The 22,486-nt window shown below is 40.4% G+C and overlaps 1 long non-coding RNA gene across 1 annotated transcript in view; it reads right to left on the bottom strand.

The window, feature by feature from the left end:
• Positions 1 to 12,965, bottom strand: part of LOC142651626 (uncharacterized) — a 51,209-nt gene extending 38,244 nt beyond the window's left edge. The window contains exon 1 of the long non-coding RNA XR_012847654.1: positions 10,646 to 12,965. This is a non-coding gene — a long non-coding RNA (uncharacterized LOC142651626). The remainder of the gene's footprint in view (positions 1 to 10,645) is intronic.
• Positions 12,966 to 22,486: the final 9,521 nt, after the last annotated feature.

The following is a 22,486-nucleotide window of genomic DNA, read 5'->3' as shown; positions in this document are numbered from 1 at the left end:
CGCGATTGCGGGCATGGCCGGCTGCCGACCGCATTTTCTGACCGTTCTCCCATACTAAGTATGGGAGCACGGCCCATAAAACGAAAAAGATAGGACATGTTCTATCTTTTGTGGCACAGTTCTACAGCACGGACACCTATCCGTAGCGATACGTAAAGTTGTCCGCAGGTTTCTCCATTCCTGGCTATTACAGTAGGAGTGTGGTTGTCAATCACAGCTGCTCTCCTGCTGGTGATCATGTAGGCACAATTGCTGTGCTTGTACATTCACCCTACAAAACATATACAGTGTGGTGCGTAAAGTGCTCAGTAACCACAACGTACATGTATGTTGTGGTGCAGGAAAGGGTTAACAGTGCAGACTGAAAAGGGAAAAAGCATGGTAATTGCTGTGAAGCTTCTTTTCGCCTTTCTTATGGCAGCATAGTGATAATCCAACTTTAAGATTAACAGCTGAGTAGTTTCTAACAATTCTGAAAAACTATCCTGTAAATCTGCTGCAAAATCTGAATGTGTTACATGCACATTTTGTCGTGGATTTCCCATTTAGCATAGGAGTGTGTCATGTACCAGAAAAGTGGACCCTCTGTAACACAATCAGACTAATGCAGTCTAAACTGGGGTGCAGAATCTAAAGGAAACCCATGATCTTTACCCTTGACCCCGCAGGGGAGGTTTGGACTTTGCTGCAGGGAGGTCCCCAGGTTGCAGTCTCAAAAGTAGTCTTTGAACAGTGGCAGCTGTGTAGATACCCAATTAGTAGCAGAAATTGGAGCAGGCTGAAGTTGTTTTAAGGACTAAGTAAATTGTCTTAGCTGGAAGAGTAATCAGGACAACACGCCATGTGTAAGCACAAGTGACTTGTCCGAAACACGTAGGCCCGCTATCTGATGCATCCACCCCTTTGTATATGGACTTTTTAATACATTTGGAATAAAGTTGGAATATTACTTCCTTTTAAACTCAGTGCTGGATCAAGTTTCTCTTTTTCTGCCTTTAATCAGGAACATTACCAGAGGATCAGGCATCAGTTGGAATCAGTAAATGAAGCCTAGGCAAGCCAGGAGTTGAAGAGTTACCAAGCATCATAACCAGGGATGAACCGGGAGACTAAACAGAAACAGATCCAGCAACGCTAAGTAGTCCCCGAAGTAGTCTTGTTGTCAACTGTGTAGGAACCGGATTGAAAGCAGATATTGGCGCAGGCTGAACTCATAGTAAGAACAAAGCAAATGGTCTTAGCCAGGAGAGCAATCAGGAACAGTACTGGAGGATCAGGCAGTTGTCTAAGTCTGTAAAGGAAGGCAAGCAGTCAAAGAGTTAACTATTGCATCATAACCAGGGCTGAAACAGAAGCATAAGCAGAAACAGAGCCGAAGTGTTAACCAGAAGCAAGAGTAGAGATATAGAACTATAAGTCCCAAAAATTCTAGAGGCAGAAACAAGCTGATATATATATCTCTATATAGGGCCTTGATGAGGTTGCCAGTATGCATCACGTTGCCATGGCAATACAATGAAGTCAACCATAAATGCAAGGGCGTGGTAGAGAAGTGACGATAACAGTACCCCCCCCCCCTCTCTCTTGTATCTTAGGAAATTTAGCTTGAAACTTCTGTAAACTAAGAGCATGTACGTCTTCCTACAAACTTTGCTCATGACCATACGCCTTCCAGACGATCACATAATTTCTCTAGTGTGCTTGGAATTCACCAGTTGTTTATCTCATATTCCGGCTCCAAGTCTTTGGATACGAGAAAGTATATTAAGCACAAGTGGGCGGAGAAGGGGAACATAAAAGGCACTAGAAATACTGAGTGCAGGTGGTAGTTTTAAACGATACATGACTGAGTTGCTTGGTTTAACAATGCAAAGAGGACCAATAAAACAAGGAGCTAGCTTAAAAGATGGTAACCATAATCTAATGTTCTTGGTGGACAGCCAAACCCTGTCTCCAGGGTGCACAACTGGGCCTGGACTGCAGTTTCTATAAGTAAACGTGTTGGACTTGGAGAACGCCTTTTTAGGTTTGGGATAGAGACCAAATCTCATTCAAATCTTGTCAACAGGTGGTAAAGCTGAGATCAGCTTAACATGTAATGCAAACAGTGCACCTTGACCAAAAATGACAAAGAATAGAGTTTTACCAGAGGATTCGGAATTGTGGTTGTCGTGTGCAAATTCACCCCAAGATAATAGGTCTGCCGTATTATCTTGATGTGCAGAGGAATACAATTTTAAAAATTGCTCCAGAGATTGGTTAGTGCATTCTGTCTACCCATTGGTCTGAGGGTGGTAGCCAGATGACAGATCTAAGGAGATGCCCATGGAGACCTCCAGAACTTAGAAGCAGACAGCAAACCTCCATAGGAAACGATGTGTCGGGAATGACCATTAAGACAAAAAGTCTCTTTGAAAAGTACCATGGCTAGATGCAGTTCTGAAGGCAACCCCTCAAGAGGAATAAAATGTGCCAACTCAGAGAAGGGGTCAGTCACAACCCAAATTACAGTATAACCATTGGAAAAAATAAAATCTGTAACAATGTCTATAGATATATAAGTCCAGGGATTAGTAGGATTGGGTACTAGTTGCAGAAGCCCAGCTGGTGCTAAGCAAGAGAACTTACAATGAGTGCACAGGTGGTGCATGCTCCTCCACTGTTAAGATGCACTCAGGTACAATAATGTTGGTGCCGGATGCTCTACTTCTTCATCTGCAGGATCAAGAGAGAGTGAAAACGCATCTGCACATCAGTTCTTCTCTGCAGAGTGATAGGTGATGCAGAGGCGTAGCTAGGTTCTCCTGCACCCGGGGCAAAGATTCAGATTGGCGCACCCCCCCCCCCAACTTATTTCCCGACCTCTCGTTCCCCCTCGCCATGTTTGCTTTCTCTACCAATCAATGAGGTGTAATTGTTTTTTCACAATTTTTTTAATGTAACTCGTGTATAAAAGCATTTCTACATTTTACAAGCGATATAGTTCTATAATGTAATTAACATAAAAATAAATTAAAAGAAAATAAATGAAAGAGGCCACACAGCCCCCTGTAGATAGCGCCACACACAGCCCCTCTCTTGTAGATAGTGCCACACACAGCCCGCTGTCCCTTTGTAAATAGCGCCACACTCCCCCCCTCCTTGTAAATAGCGCCACACTCCCCCCCTTGTACTTAGCGCCACACTGTGAACAGACCGGTGAGCGGTACCCTACCGCTACCACTCTCCGTTCTGCCTGGTGTGACTTACCGGAGGAGCCGAGGAGGTCATGCGGCGCAGCCAGCGGCAGAGTTCCTTCTGACTAGGGTCGGTGACATCCAGGGCCGGCCTTAGGTTGGATGGCGCCTTGTGCGGGACTCTCTATTGCCACCCCTACACAAACTAAAAATTAACCACATATATAGACACGCTGGAACATATATACTGTACATACATAAAGACACAGATATTTAGACATACAGGCAAATATACATACACACATTCTGGAATACATACATACAGGTAAATATATAGACGTACAGAAACATATACACACACACACACACACACACACACACACACCGGCGGATAAATACACAGACAGGGACATATACAAATACATAAAAGGCACAAATCTACAAGCACAAAGACACATTCACAAACAGACACATATATACCCACACAGGCACATATGTACACAGCACAGATAATGTAGTAGATGTTACCTGCAGTCCTATGTAACACCACAGATAACACAGTGATAACTCTCTGAGTACAGATAATGTAGTAGATGTTACCTGCAGTCCTATGTAACACCACAGATAACACAGTGATAACTCTCTGAGTACAGATAATGTAGTAGTGTTACCTGCAGTCCTATGTAACACCATAGATAACACAGTGATAACTCTCTGAGTACAGATAATGTAGTATATGTTACCTGCAGTCCTATGTAACACCACAGATGACATAGTGATAACTCTCTGAGTACAGATAATCTAGTAGTGTTACCTGCAGTCCTATGTAACACCGCAGATGACATAGTGATAACTCTCTGAGTACAGATAATCCAGTAGTTACCTGCAGTCCTATGTAACACCACAGATAACACAGTGATAACTCTCTGAGTACAGATAATGTAGTAGATGTAAGAGACAAACACATGCAGAGACACAGACAGACAGAGAGACACACACACACACACACACACACACACACACACACACTCACACACTGTAACATATACACATACTAAGACAGAGAGACACACACACTGTATTCACACTACACACACAGACACTCACCATGTCTCCTTGCTGACAGGTCAGGACGGACTGTGTGTGGGCGGAGCTTCCTCTTCTGCTCGTCGGCTGTGTGTAACAGCAGAGCACAGAGTAGAAGCAGATGCTGGGAGGCTGCAGCATGGGAGTGGACCTGTCCCCTGACCTGAGTCATCTGACCTCATGTCACTGACGTGAGGTCAGGTGACAGGTCAGGTGACTGGACTGGTCCACTCCCTGGCCGTCACAGAACCCAGTCAGAACGCCGATGTGTAAACATACGGGGCGCCTATCATCAGCGATCAGCTGCTCTTCGGCGCCCCCCCATTCCCTTGCGCCCGGGGCACATGCCCCGCCTGCCCCCCCCTAGCTATGCCCCTGGGTGATGACAAAATCAGAGGATTAGAAGAACCACCATGGCTGATTTAAGATATTGCAGGTTCTTATGGTCTGTGAGAATGGCGATGGAAAATGTTGCTCCTTCTCCATTCTTTTAGAGCATATTTAATAGCAAGGAGTTTATGGTCACCAATGGAAAAATTCTGCTCTGGAAAGGAGAAATTCATGGAGAAAAATGTACAAGGATAGTATTGTTCTTAGGAGTAGGACTGAGAGAAAATGGCTTCAATGGAAGAAGCATCCACTGCCAGAAAGAAAGGTTGTTCACACCAGGGTGACGCAGAATAGGAGCAAAAGGAAAACTGGCCTTTCAAATGATCAAATGCTTGGATGACTTCATCAGACCAGTCTGGAGGATTAGATGTTATTTGGGTAAGCGCTGAGAGAGGGGAAACAACCCTGGAATAATTCTGAATTAAATGCTGGTAGTAGTTGGTAAAGCCAAGAAAGCGCTGTAGGGCCTTTAGGCCTATTGGACAAGGCCCATTGAAGAATAGAGGACTTTTTTTCAGGATCCATCCTAAACCCCAGAGCAGATATTATGTAACCCAAAAAAGGCAATTCAGACTGTTCAAAAAAACATTACTCCAGCTGAGAGAACAGAGAATTTTGCTGGAGCCAAACGAGAACCATCTTGACATGGACTCGTTGGGAAGGCAAGTCCTTGGAGAACGCTAAAATGTTGTCCAAGTAAGCGATAACACATATACAGAGCAGATCTCAGAAGATTTTGTTGACGAAGTGTTGGGGCATTATATAGCTAGAACTGCCTGACTAAATATTCATTATGTCCATCCTGGGCATTGAAGGCATTCTTCCACTCTTCTTCTTCTCTTATGCGGATTTGGTTATCACCCTGAGAACATCGATTTGTAAAACTGGTGCCAACTTTTGATGTGATCAAACAATTCCGTAATCAGGAGTGAAGGATATAATTTTTTTTCTGGGTGATTTCATTCAAACCCCTATAATCTATACAGGATCAAAGGGAACTGTCTTAAAAAAAAACAAAAAAACAGCCCCAACAGAAGAGGAGAAATTTCGAATAAAGCTATGTTCAAGATTTTCCTTGACATAGGCTGCCGTTGCCTCCATCTTAGTGAGAAATAGGAGGTTCTCATGGCCTCATGGCGGGGTGCACCTGGGAAGTAGGTCAATAGCACAGTCAAACTCATGATGAGTTGGAAGGATCTTGGCTTGTTATTTGGAGAACACATCTGCAAAGAATGCATACTCTGGTGACAGCTGCGGAACTGTGGTCACAGAAAGAACAGACATACACAATAGTCAAACCGGGATGCAAGTGATGCTGACAGGAGGACCCCCAACTAACCAGTTTAGTTGTGGACAAATCGATAATGGGTGAGTGCAGCTGTAACCATGGAAAACAGAATCAGTGGATTAAAGAGGAACTGTCACCTATTCTAAAAAGTCTGTTTTAGTAAAACATTTTATTCCACATGAAATTACAATTCTGGAACATCTTTTCTTAGAACTCTATGTTGTGTCGTTCCTCTGTAAAGCCCCCTAGAAATGTATCAATAGATTAGCAACTGGGTGTTTCCATTGGGGGTATGTCACTTCACAGACTGACCGTGTCCAAACAGTGCTTACAGTGTAAGACTGTGTTGGGACACACCCCTTTGATAATTGTATTGGTAACACCCAGTTGTCAATTTATTAATAAATTTCTGGTGGGACTAACAGAGGAACGGTACAACACACAAAGAGATAGGTGGACCTCCTATACCAGATTAGACTGATGCAGACTAAACTGGGTTACGTAGTCTAAGGGACCCTCTGGTCTTCACACCTGATCCTCGCAAGGCAGTATGGACTTTGCTGCAGAGAGGTCCCCAGGTCGCAGTCCCCAAAGTATTCTTTGAACAGTGGCAACTGTTTTGGAACCCGATTAGAAGTCGTTGTAAGGACAAAGCTAATGGTCTTACCGGAAGAGTAAGGGCCCTCTTACACGACCCGACGTGGGCCGTATAAATGAGCGCCAATCAATGAGACAGCTCGTTGATCGGCACTCGTTTGCTCTTTTCACAAGGAGCTTTGTATGGAGACGAGCGCTCATTACTACGATTGATTGTCCCCATACATTTCTATTATGTCAGCAGTACGTCTCCCTGTTTACACAGGAAGATGTGTTGCCGACAATGATAATATTTTTGGCTGCATAAACGATACAATCAGCCAATGAACGAGCGTTTGTTTGTTCATCGGCTGATCATTGCCCTGTTACACAGGGCAACAGAACGCTCATTGGCTCGATAGTTGTAAAAGGGCCTTAATCAGTAACAGTACCAGAGGATCAGGTAGTAGTTGCAATCAGTAAAAGAAGCCGATTCAAACTAGGAGTTAAAGAGTTAACCATGCATCATAATCAGGAATGAACCTGGAGCGTAAGCACAAACAGCCCCAGGAACACTAGAGGCAAAAACAAGCTGACTCGGGCAATAGAGGAGGGACCTAGAGGCAGTATATGTAGACCTTGATGAGGTCATCAGTATATGTCACGTTGCCATGGCAATGTGAAGCAGACAACCAGGAATGCAATGGCGTGGCAGGAGGCAAGGAGGGCATCACTGGTGAGAGCTGAGGTGAGAAATAGAGTCAAATCCAGGGTGAAACTGCCAAATTCTTTATATACTGTACCTTCAAAGACAATATGAGACCAAACATGCCAATCATAGAAAAATAACACAATCTTTATTGTTAATTACAGAAAAAAAATGTATCAAAAAGAATATCAGAACAGTGAAAGCGGCATCACCGGATTATAAAGTAAGGAACATAACAAACCCACCAAAGTAACTTCATTAGTCATACATAAGTGCATAGTGCAAATACAAAGCAGAGGAATAAGCAACATTAGATACTAACAAGGGGAACTCTATTTAGGTTAACATTATATTCACCCCCTTAATGATCAATGGCAGGAAGGTAATACATAAAAAAGTAATATAGGAACAAAAGCAGTAAATTGTGTGTGGGGTAAAAGCTCTTGCAAAACTTTTATGGTACAAATAGCTCTGTAAAACATGTAAAGATACAAAAATAAAAAAGTCCCTCAGTACATGCCCATAGTCTTTTCAAACCAGGATGGCACCAATAACAGATAAAACACGCTGTGGATTTAAAAATCCACACCATGCCTGCAAACTGCTGTAGATTGTTTCTGCAGCATGTGAATAGGGATTTGGGAAAAAACCCAATAATATGCACTGTACTGAACTGTGCTGCAGATTTTTGGTATGGATTTATGTGAACGCAGCCTAACAGTAACATCCTTTTAAATTGGATTGTCAGTGTGTCCCTAGCAACCAGTCTGTTTCGCATTATTCAGGTCAGCTGAACTGCTGCTGATGGCAGAGAGGGGGTAAGCAGACCTGGAAGCATCCAAACTATTCATTCCCCCTGTCTACTAGATTTATCAAAATTAAATAACAGAAAACTTAGACTGAGGGCCGCTATACATTTCTAAGGGGTTAGCAAGGCACAGAACGCCACTATGGCCAGAACTAGAACAAAACAACTAGAATTCCAAGGCTTAATGTTTAAAGTATAGTCTTAAAAATCTTTGAATCAAGCATCAACATCTGTATTCTTATATTTTTACATGAAATTAATCCCCTCATTCAGCTTTATAACTTCCATTATAGACCCTTGGCATGTGAAAAAGCCTTGTGACAGCAATATAGTGATTATTATACAAGCTTGTCAATCAACCTACATAAATACATAGAACTACATATAGCCATTGTCCAGTGAAACAGGAATATCATGCATAGCTTCTTTATACCGCAATGATTGCTAAAGTCTTTATCAATCTTTTTGACTTTCATGTGCAAATATGTAAAATGAAAAGAGTGATAATGAAGATAGAATTTTATCGTATATAAATGTAAGCATTAAAATGAAGCATTTTTTTTCTATAACGCTTGTGGTATATTAAGTAAACTCTTTGCAACATATAGTAACTAATAATTTTACTTATATTTCTAAAGCATAAACAATATCTTAATGCCCTCATGCAGTCAGGTGCAATAAAGTTATTATTGTGTTTAGCTAAAATTATAATTTGGAATAAGTACAGAAGGTTGTGTACTGAAGTATTGTGCGCTACCTAGCGGTAGCCATTGCCCAGACAGTGGCTAGAATAAATAAGTAAAGCTGAGACGGCAGATTTAAATGATCTTTTATAGATAACTTGAACTAGATGGCCCATATTATTATAGCGTAACGCCTTATTGTCAAAAACGGCATGAATGTGTTTGAAACATCCGTCCATGGTTTACAATGTTATATTTCACACTCTCAGGTATAAGCGTTGGCATGTGATGATGAACTAAAAACATTTTTTCACCAGTGACAATTCCCATTTGGTATTCTTAATGCCCAAGGTGGCTACACTTTTTAATCTATGTACCTGAGCTGTAACTTACCAGCGTCACAATTTTCTAGTCTTCTCTTGTCTTATAGTTCTATATTCATTTTATGTACAATAGTTGCCTTTCACCTTAAGGATACAGTTCTCTTACCTAGAATAACCTGGGGCTTACATAAGATTTCTATATAAAATGTGCATTTTGCTGTAAGTTTAATCCATTTATTTTTCATGGCCAGACAGAACGTCAGAGAAAGGTGGGGGGGGGGGGGGGGTTACACAATTGCCTGACAACATACATAACAGTTATGTAGTGGCCTGGAAAAAATAATCCTTTTGAGAATACAGGCTGCAACATAGTACCATTCTGATCACATACACAGAATACAAGCTACCATTTTACACTCGACAAATGATACATTTGTGTAGTATTTATATTCCTTTTCTTATAAAACATACTGTCATAATTACTGGTAAGCTACGTGAAATATGCTAAGTAGAATATGTTAATCTTCTGAAAGAAACATGACTGAGTCACCATTTATGTTATGTGAACCTGAAAACACACAACATTAGGAATATAGCCCTTGGGAAGGAGCGCAGTCTGACTGTATCAAAATGAATGACTGTCTGAGTGTGAAATTTTTCCAGGGGGATGAAAGAAATGCAAAGCATATCTAGGTCAACATGAATAGCAATGCTATTCAGACATTATGTTACTATTTGTATCAAAACAGTAACAATGCAATTATCTTCTGGAGGATTCAGGAACGTAGACTTCCAGAACTGTAGGTCAATTTTTTGCGTATATGCAAACTGTCAAAATTATCGTAAGTGCTCCAAATTTGGCAATTATTGAAAAAAAATAAAAATGTTTTTATATCACACCGAGTTAGCAACTACATGTTCATGTTAACCCTTTGTCTGTCTAAAGGCCCGACAAGATATTCCAGCACAATGACTAAATGACATGGACATTACATTCCTAATTGTACTTAAATATCTATTTGACACAACTATATTGCAACAAATTTTCGTAAATGAACATTATTTCCCATCAACATTGATCATGATGCTGATCTTTTACAAGAAAGTAATAAAGCACATTTAACATAGGTTGGTGCATTTTATTACAAAGAAAATTTTGACTGTATGCGTTCGGATAAATTGATCCCAAATTCTACTAAAGCACGCAGCTTTCCAGCTTACCTTTATGAAAAATACATCAACATGAATAGGACGTCAAAGGTAAGTACATTTCATTTGCAATATATTCCCACATTTAAGGCTGCCCTAACTGTTCTAATGCTAAAATGAAACCAAGATATGGTCAATTACACACAAAGAAAAACAGAATACGCTGAATGGTTCAAGGAATAGAGAAAGTGACATGGTATTTCACCTCTTACAATGTGTGAATATTGATCGATATCTTATTTTAGAGATATATGGAATTCAAAGTTATCTAAAGCATGTAACATACATTAAAAAGGTACGTATGCTATAAGTTGGAAGCTCCCAAAATACGGGGCAGACAGCTTCAGTATTTCTTACAGCGCAATACCATCTTATTCATGTGTGCATACTTACATACCTAGGATATGAGCTGCTCCAAAGGCTTTGTGTCTGGCTCTTTTGTGAAAGGAAGATATTGAAGTTGTAGAGTTGTATTGCTTGACGGTATCTTTTCAGCAGCAGGTGCTTCAGATGCAGAACGTCTACAGCCACTTACTGAAAGTTACTCCACAAAAAGACAAATGAAAGCGAGGAGATCACATTGTACAGACAGTTTAACCATACGTATGCCGCATACAGTGACCATTGTGTGGGCCGGCATAATAGAAATCGACATTCACCTGTACAGCACTGGAGGCATAGAAAAGTGTGGAGTGATACAATTATGGAATGACACATAGCTGTTTAAGAAGATGCAGTGAGTGTAAACAAAGGTAGTTAACGCCAGATTTATGTTATGTCGTAATCACTGCCAATTTGCTTTTTTTTTTTTTTTTGCTGTTTCAGCATAGAAAATACAAAAAAGAAAATCATTTTGTTTAAAGAAATTATTGATCCAGGATTGCCAGAATAGGTGTTGCAATAGCCATTGAAGAACGATTGTCAGTCTTCGAAAATTAGGCAAATTGGAGATCATTTGATGGCATTCTATTGTAGCTTTTGTAATCACAGTAATTTTCCTTGGTAAAGCTGCTTCGTGATGAAGGGGAGTTCTCACCGCATAATTGTGAAAGATATCGAAAGATTCAGGATTCAGCATCTGGTTTCAAAAGCACTTCACATTCAAATTGCCATTTTACTTTATCCTGAAAATTTATTAGAGATTCAGATCATGTCGCTTTAAATAGAAAGGTGAAAGCAGGGTAATTTCAATCTATGAATTATTCAGATTCATACTGAAGAAACTGCTACCCATGAACTGATTCCCTGACAGTGTCTTTTCCAAAGCCTCCATTACGCTTGTCATTTTTATTTCTTTATCTACGATCTCTCTTTCAGCTACTGAGATTGTCCCTTAGGGCTCAGCTTCGGCAAACCAAGTATTTCAAATTGGCAATAACCTAAAATGTGCTGCAGTCTTTATAGGCTGTATTTTTCCAAACCATTACAAGAAAAACCCCCAAAAAACACACACATCCATGACGATATCTGTTAGGTTCTTCGATTAGATGAATTAGAAACAAAAGAAGAAAATGAAGGAAAAGGATGAGGCATCCTACAGAAGAGGAGTTGTTCTCCTGTAACAACCCAGAAGATAAAGTGATGCTTTGTGCATTCTCCTTTGTTGTCAGCGAGACATCCTAGCTGCATAGCATCACGCAAAACAACTGTTAAAGCAGACTGACTTAGTGCCCTGATTTCCAGCAGGAGCAGATAAGGACTGCATTACAGACTAATCCACACGAACAGGCACTTAAACCAGGCAACTCATAGCTGCAAATGAAGAAAATACAATAAGCCGGCAGCTGCATAAGGTAAATCCAAAAGAAAAGCAATAAAACAAGAAGCAAAAGTAGTGTGTTTCATTCAGTGAGGCTTTATCCAACAGACATTGCAATCCTAGAAATTCTCCACATGATGGCTGGTTGTGTCACTGCTAGACGGTTGCTGCCCTGTATCCAGAGAAGGATTGGGATTGATTTAGGTCAGCAAGTCTGGCTACTCTTTTTAGCCTGTTTCTTCCTCATGTGAAAGATAAATTGCCTCATACTGTTTTGCCAGCTTTACACGTAACCCAGGATGTATAAGAAAGCTTCGGCTGTACAATGGATGCAAAGGCCCAAGATATAGACACCAGCAAGCATCGGATCCTTTGTCTTAGTGTTCCTATTCCTTGCAGGTAGGCTAGCGAGGCACAAAAAACTATTATACCAGGTGAGAAAGCAGATGTTTCTTCGTTCTTTCGGAGCATTTTGGATTCCAGCCTTTGAGCAGTGCTTGTTTAACTAAAAAACGTAGCAAGTTTGATGTCCCCGTCTGTATCCAAGATACTTTCCAGCTCTTATTCAAAAAAAGACCAATCCTTCTTGTATCCGAAATAGATATAAGGGTAACTCCCTAGGAAAAAAAAAAGATGTTCCGTATCCCGTCTTATGCGTCTGTATTGCCGCACTGCGACCAGAAAACTGCAGTAGAAAGAGCTCTTGCAGTTGTGGAAATGTAGAAAGCAGCAGCTCTGTGACACAGCAGTCAGCTGACTTGTAGTGTTATCATTCAATGTCCTCTACCCAAAAAAAGGCCAATTTTTCGGAAGAAAAAAAAAGCACTGCGGAGAGAAACGAGCATTCCTAAATGTAAAATCACATTATAATAGCTAGCCAGACTTGTCTGTCTGAACACCTGAAAGTCACTCCTAGTGCAACGCGTGCAGTTTTGCTCACAGGAACTCTGGCCACATGAAGCTAGCTGACTGTCTGAAATCTCAGACATGCTGACGTAAGATTAGGCATCTTCTTTTTTTTTTTTTTTTTTTGGTAACAAAAAAGCTTTTGTTGCTTTGTGATGATAACTGCGAAGTTGGTTTTTAAACTGAATATGTAAAGCTGGTTTCAGATTATTGTACTGTATGTTAATATTGCATATATGGACGTAAAACACACATGGTGTTGCTGAATCCCTTTTTCCATAGAATCTTTACCAGGAAACACAATAGGAACATTTTGTTTAGTATTCATTTATCCAGCTATTAGAAATGCATACAGTAAGTTTAATATTATTAGAAGAATGAACACTAGTTATATAATGCTACAGATCTGTTAAAAATGGATTTCATATACCAGTGAATGTTAGACAAAAGGCATAATTGTGTCTCGTACAAATCCTATGACTGAGAACGGGCATACTGTAGCTAAAGCGAGATGCTGTGCTTTAAATCCAGGTCTGATCCTGAAGGGGTCGCCAAGCACTGTCTGGATTTGAACTAGTATTTCATATAACATTTTAGCTTTGTTTGCTTTGTTAATAATTAAAGTTCTCTCTGCATTGCACTGACTATTTACTTGTCTGCAATGTCCTACTGCTCGAAAGTATTGAACTGAGCTAAGATGTCCTGCCTATGGTGCTAAGCCAAGTATAAGGGTATGTTTACAAACGGCAGATTTATTTCAGAAATTTCTGCGAATCATCGGAACGGAGCTTGTAGAAATCCATACCCAAAACCACCACTTCTCAATCTTTTTCTACTGGGGCCTCACCAGACAGAACATGGTGATGCCTGCGCCTCACCATTGGTCACAGTCGATGTCAACATTTTAATAAATTTCCACAATTTATACTGAAATTTGTCTCCTGAACACAGTTGGGAAACGCCCATAGACTATAAGCGTCCGGGCAGTCCGCACCTATCTCTGCAAGGACGTTACAGAATGTCCTGCAGAGTTAGCCTGTTTGCTGCTGCTCGGCGGCATTTAGCTTCGTGATATCATATAACATAATTTCACAATGTGTAGCCTAAATACCTTTAGTTAACAGATCTAAACTCCTTTAGAATCCTTGATAACTCAAAACTTATTATGGCCCAGCATTTCTCAAAAAGAGTCTTGAAGGGGTTTTCCAGTTCCTTTGAAATTCATGGCTTATACTTAGGTTAGGCTATCAATATTAGATCAGTGGGGGTCAGACTCTTGGCTCTTCATTGTTTACAATGATCCATACAGCACAGCTCCATACTTTTAGTAGAAGCTATACCTGGTATTACAGTTCAGTCCCATTTACAAGAATGGGATGAAACTGTAGCGAATTGTAATACCAGGCCCAGCCACTACTAAAAATATGTTGCTGTGCCTGATAAACAACGAAGGGGACGTGGCAGTCGCGGTGCGCCTCATCCCCTTAAAAACAGCTGATCGGCGGGGGTTACTGGAGTCGTACCTCCACCGATATAATATTGATGACATGTATAGGCCTTCAATTTTAAAGAAACGGAAAATACCTTTAAGTTTCTAAGGCTTTTTTCCTATGAATATCAGATTTTATTTTCAAACTGTGTTTCAAGTGTTTGGTGAATGCTTTTGGTGATTAGCCCTTCAAAATGCATGCAATTCTGTTGTGACATTGCTTTTCAGACTATCTTTGATGAATGCTGAGATACGAGTTTCTGGACCATCAAGGGCTCTAGAGACATCCACATGGACACATGAATAGTAGAATTTGATGTCCTGATAAACTTGATGTGCCATAATGAACTTAAAGTTACTTTAGTTGTTTGCATAGAAGCATTCTAAAATGAATATGCGAGCTTTGCTTTTTGAAATAGGAAGTGTATAACACCTGATGTACTCATTTAATTCACTCCTTAACTAAGCATTAACCAGAATACTGTACTTATTGTAGTAAATTATAAAGATACTGGATGTCACTGCAGAATTATGTGTCCAGAGAGATTGCTCAATTCTGAGTTGTCTCCTATATGGCCACAATCAGTCGTGCAGATTTGCTGCAGGTTTCCATAAATCCGTTGCGGAACAGTGTTAACTGCATAGAAATAAATACAAATTTTAAATATGTAGTATACACGTTGCGGAAAAAGAGATTGCCGAGCAGAATTTTAATTTTGCTGCATGCTCATTCTGTTGCGGATTTGCTGCCGATTTATTGAAGAATCTGCATGTTTCGTATTTGATGTGGATTTTCAGTGCGGATTGCTGTCCAGGAACTCGAATGACATCATTTAAGGGAGGAAGAAACACCATTTTGAGAAACTTGGCTTGCTAGAAGGGAAGGTCAGCACTGAAGATGGACACATATAGGTGGCTAGAGATAGAAGTTCTCTTTGCCCTTTGAAATTTTTTTTTGTGTCTCCACAAAAATCTGTACCACAATCCACAGAGTAAAATCCACATTACTTTCCGCACCTCCGTGTCAAATCCACGTTAAAATCTGCATTGCAGATTTGCAGTGGACACTGCAGCAAATCTGTCACATCTGAATGTACCCTTAGGCCCTGTTCACACAGAGTTTTTTTGGCGCTGATTTTGAAGCGGAAACTATGCCAAAAACCGGCCGAAATCGTTCTTCATTGATTTCAATGGAAGGCAGAGGCGTCCTTTACCCGGGCATGTCCTTTCTTGCTGCGGTTCCGTCTATGACCTCCCATTGAAATCAATGGGAAGCAGAAAAAACAAAGGGTGCTCGTTTCCGAGCGTACTTCGCAGCGTTTTTTGCCTGAAGGAATTCCTGAAGGAATTCTGAGGCAGATTTTTTCTGCCTGCAAAAAAACTCAGTGTGAACAGAGTCTTATACTTTCCTTCCATTACTTCTGTCGTGCAAACATGCTGTTCGAAGGTTCTTCACAGAACTTTGTTATTGATTAAACATGTTGATAGAATGAAAAAAAGAGATGCCTGTCAATCAAGCTGAGCTGGGCACGGAGGAGTTGGAGGTGATCTGCCCATCTGACACTTCTTCCCAAGCCTGGCACTCCTTAAAACTATGTTTTCTCTAAAACCCTGCAGCGCTTCTGAGTAAAACATACTTCAATGTAATGAGGTCACCTGTCACTATTTCATGCTGCCTGTGGTTAGGGCAGCATGAACCTGCTGACATGTACCTTTCAAACACTTCAAAAAAGGGGGATCAGGCAGCACTCTCTCGGTAGTTATGTATTATGTTGTGTGCACGAACCCAGGTGGCTGAACTTGCTAACACCAGAACATACTTCATCTGACTTTTCAGGATAAACTACCATGTGTGTGTACATGAGGAATAGCATGATTTCTCGCCATTATATGACTTTGTTTGTGTAGATTTCCCTTTTACATGCTATAGCTGTAGTTTTAATTTCTCTCTGATCTGCGTGGGGGGGGGGCGGAGCCTAGCAGCCATACACTACACACAGTAGGAAGAGAATATGTTCCATAACCTTCTCTCTCACTCAGAAACAGCACCAGGATTATGCAGGACATATATAGAAAAGTACTGACCTTTACTGGTGTGCATAAAGTGCTTTAGTTGTGGTAGCAAGTTTCTATGCCTGTCTGTTCTGCTGTTACCTCCTTCACTTCCTGCTCATTCTTCCCCCTCCCCTCTCCAAAATCTTCCATAGACATGTGTAATCCTATATATGTGAGCTGCAGCCCGACTCAAGACGGGTAGAGCTGAATTTTCAGAGGGAAAATCAGTTTAACAGAGGGAGGGGGAGCAGGAAAACAGCCAGAAAAGAGCAGAAAGACTTTTGGCACTCTGATAAGATATATTACAAAGTTTATTAATCATCTGTACTATTCATTTATGCAGAGTTTGTTGAAATGAATGTGCCCATTTAAGTACCTTTATATAATTTCATTAAGCATCCATGTCAGACAAATTCACCACTGTGTAGCTTAAAATATTATTTGAAGCAACATTTCGGGACCCTTGATCAGGCTACCAATAAAAAAAAGACAAAATAATTGCATGTTACAAAAGCATGTTACACAGGACATACATATATACCCAATATATGGACAAAAGTATTGGGAGACACCTATTAATCCTTGATTTCAAATATTTCATTCAGTCCCATTGCCCCAAGTGTTTAGAATCATGCACCTAGCCATGCAGTCTGCCTTTACAAACATTTGTGATAGAATGGGTCATTCTAAAGAGCTCACTCAATTCAAGTGTTGTACTGTAATAGGATGTCACCTTTGCAACATATCTGTTTGTGCATTTTCCCCCCTCCTAGATATTCCACGATCAACTGTGAGTGGTATTATTGTAAAGTGGAAGAGTTTAGGAACCAAAGCAACTCAACCACGGAGTGGCAGATCAAGTAAGGTTACAGAGCGGGGTCGATGGGTGCTGAGACGCATAGTGCATAAAAGTCGCCAATGCTCTGTTAACTCCATAACTGCAGAGCTCCAAACCTCCTCTTACATTAACATTCACACAAAAACTGTGCGCCGGGAGCTTCATGGCATGGGTTTCTATGGCCGAGAAGCTGCATTAAAACCTTACATCACCATCCACAATGGCAGACGTCGGAAGGAGTGGCGTAAAGCATGCCACCACTGGACTCGGGAGCAGTGGAAACGTGTTTTGTGGCGTGGTGAATCGGCTTCTCTATATAGCAGTTTGATGAACGAGTCTGGGTTTGGTGAATGCCAGGAGAACGTTACCTGCCTAACTGCATTGTGAAAACTGTAAAGTTTCATGGAGGAGGGATAATGCTATCGGGTTGTTTTTCAGGGGTTGCCCTAGGCCCCTTAGTTCCAGTGGAGGGAAATCCTAATGCTTTAGCATACCCAGACATTTTGGACAATTGTATGCTTCCAACTTTGTGGGAACAGTTTGGGGAAGATGCTTTTCTGTTCTAGCATGACTGGATCCAAGTGCAGAAAGTAAGGTCCATAAAGGCATGGTTAGGTGAGTTTGATGTGGAAGAACTTGACTGCTCTGCACAGAGCCCTGACCCTAACCCTACCAGACATCTTTGGGATGAGCCAGAATGGAGATTATGAGCCAATGCTCTTCTAAATGAATAGGCAAAAATTCCCTCAGACACACTCCAAAATCTTGTAGAAAGCTTGCCCAGAAAAGGGGAAGCTATTTTAACTGTAAAGGGAGAGGGGGGATGGCAACATCATATTAATGCCTATGGATTTAAAATGGGATGTCATAAAAGCTTGAGCAGGTGTAATGTGTAGATGACCCAATACTTTTGTCCATATAGTGTATATCTACTTATCAGTATGTAAATATCAAGGTATCAATGCGTACGTGTCTAATAGAGAAACAGCAAGGATATAAATATGGTTGAGATTACAAGTTAATTGGCAAATATCAGGATAGCACTATCTATCTTTTTGTGTGTGTGTATGTTAATAACAAGCACATCAAGGCATGTATATACTATATTAAAAAAATGTTTTATCAATATCCCCAGTAGCAGTGGGGTGTTTCTAAATATGTACAGTCAAAGGCAGTTACTGTATGTTTGACGATTTCAGACAATAGTTTACATCCATAGTTTCAGATAAGTGTCATTTATTCAGTACCCACTATTATCTTGCATTATAGTTAAACTAAAGACCTATGATAGCTTGAGATTATTAAACAGGCCAAAACAGACACAAACAGGCGCAATATTACATAAGAGACCCAAAATGAAACGCTACCCTCCTAAGAACTATGGAAGCTACTGTGGGTCAGTATTAGGCAATGGGGAACAGAAAGGTGCATTGGCCACATAAATTGAATGTTTGCCTCCTGGAGATGGTATTAACTCACTGTGGACAAGTCCAGGTATAGGCCACTTGAAAATGCATGGTATGGAAGACCTTCATGCCAGGTTCAGATCTGGACGGCATGCATCTGAGTGAAAATGCAGACACAGAGTTTTGGAGGACACTTACCTCGGTACAGATGTGTGGCTTAATTAAAGGTGCCTTTCTGTCTATGTCCGGAACGTGACTTAACCGGGGAGAAGCCAGCCACTACATCAGGGCTTAAAACATGTGCCTATATACTTACAGCACCGGTGTGAAGTTTTGGTTTCTTTGTGGCTTTCATGAGATTTGTACTGTTTAAAAAATATATGCATTTGCCTACACGATAAACAGAAAACAAAACACCTTACTGAAATGATACAAGGTACCAATCGTTTGACATTATCAGGTAATGAAACCGAAGGAGGTAGACAGACCTTTATATGTAGAGAAGTCTATCTGCCGTGGTAGATTCTGTTGAACAGTTGTAGATTATCTTAGACATCAAGAAGTCTATTATAGGGGAAGAGTCATGATAACTCTTTCTCTAGGAGTTGTACTGGCAGCCATATTGTTTTCATTCAGAAGCAAATATTACTAAGGAATGGGTGATGGGTTTAAATGTATTTTGCAATGTCCAAAGTCTTGTCTAAATTACATAACTGCATTTTTCCAGATAATTTTTTTTATCATCACCAAATGACACCTTACATGCGGCATGCTTTCCCCTTATATTTAAACTTATTATAAGAGAGTGTGATTTATTGACTCCACCACTCTATTACACTGGAGGCATTCTCTTTTTCAAAACTTTCAAACCATTGTTAAAAGTTAAACACTAATACTTTTCAAGTAACATAAGACTAGTTTAAAGCTTTCATGGCTCCGTAGTCTTCTAAAAGCATATTACTTACTCATATGACATTATAAACCACTGAAGCTTTATGTAGACTATCTTCTGAAAAAGCGGTGAAATAGTATGCATTTTGTAGGGCAAACGATACTGTTATCTGATATGAATGTCAATGCTTTCTCCTATAATATGGGGTATCCAAATAATGATACAGTCAATTTCACAAAGCTTCAATTCGACATTCAACCTCTGCAAAGAAAATGCTCTGTTTCTAATGAACCAAGATGAGATCTAAGATTTCAATTAACTGTGAGGTATGGCAAGAAGACCGAATAGTAGGTAAATTAAAATCCCCAACCCCTCCCGTCCTTCCATTACTAGAATGATTTTTACCAGTGTGAACAACAACTGTGTGTGAGAGCTCAAACATTTAAAAGTAGGTACCAAATATCAAATACTATGAAATGTTTAAGTCACTACATGCCAAGACTCAGGACTAGAATAGACAAGGACAAGGTATTTTTTAACAGAAAGCAAACCAGTTTGTCCCATATGATACTCTCTCTTTCGGATGCTACAATACCATGTAACCACATACAGTGATGTGAAAAAAGCAAGAGCATACTGTGTAAAGTTTTTGTTTTTTTTAACATATGTGGGCATCAATATTTGATCGTCATCCAAACAGTATATAAAGAGAAAGGTTATGCAACTGAACAAAAAAGGTTGACTTTGCAATAACTTAATTTAAATAAAATAATATTCATAAAAAATAAATTCACAGACATGCCTTTTTATCACTATGTATTTAGGCACTTTGATGTCAATAGTGGTAAGAGCTACCTGTAGGTCCCGTAAAGAAATTCTGGGATTCTTAGAGACTTTCAGTGTTTTACATTCTGCACTCAGGCTGAACTTGCTGGGACGGCTTAGCCTGGGCAAGTGGGCAGTTGTTTAGAATCTTTACTTGTAGGTGATCTTACCCACAATTGATGTCCAACTGTTTAGTAATATTTTTAGGTCCCTTTCTGGACAAAAATACATCTATAACCTTTCTTTCTGAAGGACTCAAAGAATCTAGGCATGGGGATACCACACATTTGTGGCATTGAGATCCTCTTGACATCAACAGCATGTGCCGGCTGTAACTACAGTCGACATCCCGCTGTAACAGCGTTTAAAACCTTAGACATTTAGCACTTTAGATATTGCAGATCAATAGCGACCGTGGCACCTAAGGAGTTTGACAAAGGCAGGCAGCTCCCTCTCTCACGTCATGGCCACCCATGCGACGAGATCTGCCAGGCCTGCCATGTGTATGTGTCTATTAAACCCTGCCTAAGGCATGGTCAAGTCAGTGTATATTCATTGTAATACATTAGTAGTAATATTGTATTATAAAGAAATAAAATAGAGGAGATGTTGAAGTGATACAGTGAAAAAGTAAATAAAAATGAAATAAGGTATATTAACTTCTTTAGACCCATGTGGAGTATGCTCTTTATGAGCTGGAGGCAGTAGCCACATCATGACGAGCATACTCGTCATTCTAAAATTGCGAAATGTTGACGCAATTTAAATGGAATGAAAGGTGTCACTACAGGATACCTGGTCTCCTGCACTGGGCCGTATTTTGAGTTGATGCTGCCCTAGGCACTTTTAGTGCTGACGCCCACCATAATTTTCAAAGTTACGGAAAAAGTGTAGTTCGCTGGCATAGCGGATCCAGCGATGGACCCAGGAAAGGTAATAATAATTGTTTTGCGTTATTGTTTTGTGTTACTAATGTTTTTTTTTGGTGTTGGTTTGTGTTTTTTCCTTACAGGTTCGGTTCTTTGACTACATCGCATTCAAGGACTACACAAAATGTAGATTACAGCGTTTTTTATTTTCAATGAAATGGTTAACGAGGGTTGTGTAGGTTTTTATTTCAGTCAAATATTTTTTCTGTGTGTCTGTTTCTTTTTAACTTTATTACTATTGCCTTAGTAATGGCCGCTCTCTGATTGACAGCGTCCACTACTAAGGTAGGGCTTAGTGTTAGCCGGTGAATAGGCAAGCACTAACCCCCATTTTTACACCATACCCACTGCCTCTAGGGGTACCGGGAAGAGCTGGGTACAATCCAGAACCCGACCATCTGCAATGATGGTTGGCCACTAGGGTTGCCACAGGCTGGTATTATTAGGCTTGGAAAGTCCAAAAAACTTCTCCCTTCCCACCCTGATAATGCTAGCCTGCTGCTGCTATGTTGTATCTGGCTGGTTATGAAATCTGGCTCTTTTTTCATAACCAGCCAGATACAACATAGCAGCAGGCTAACATTACCATCAACGTTTGTGGTTGATTTATAGCACAGCAAGCGTAATCTCGCTGTAAATTACAGTTTACAGCGTAATCTTGCGAGACTACGCTTGCTGTGCTGTAAATCAACAGCAAACGTTAGCGAAGTGTCAGGAATCTGAATAGACATCACGTCCTGGCTGGTAGTGATGTCTATTCACTGTCAGGACACTTCAGTAACGTTAATGTGTGTGTATGTAGCTGCACATAGTGATCTAGTAAGATCACTATGTGCTGTGTAAATGAATGGAGAGAAGTGTATGATGCTGATTGATCAGCGTCATACACTTCTCTGTACAACGCCCACTTGGTCAAAAAGTAAAACACACCCAGTTGGGCATTAAAAAAGTCATTAGCATAAAGCTAAAATAGGTCATAACTCCAACAAAAATGATTGTTTTTCTAAATAAAAAACACTGCTTTAATCTACATTACAGCGCAGATCACATTATGTAGAAGATAGGCCACTTACAATGTGGTGACAGAGCCTCTTTAAGCTAGGAGTCTGAGTAGGGCCGGCCTTAGGTTGGATGGCGCC

The sequence above is a fragment of the Rhinoderma darwinii genome, chromosome 5 (assembly GCF_050947455.1).
Source record: "Rhinoderma darwinii isolate aRhiDar2 chromosome 5, aRhiDar2.hap1, whole genome shotgun sequence".
NCBI classification, from domain to species: domain Eukaryota; kingdom Metazoa; phylum Chordata; class Amphibia; order Anura; family Rhinodermatidae; genus Rhinoderma; species Rhinoderma darwinii.
This window is presented reverse-complemented; position numbering and strand designations above follow the sequence as displayed.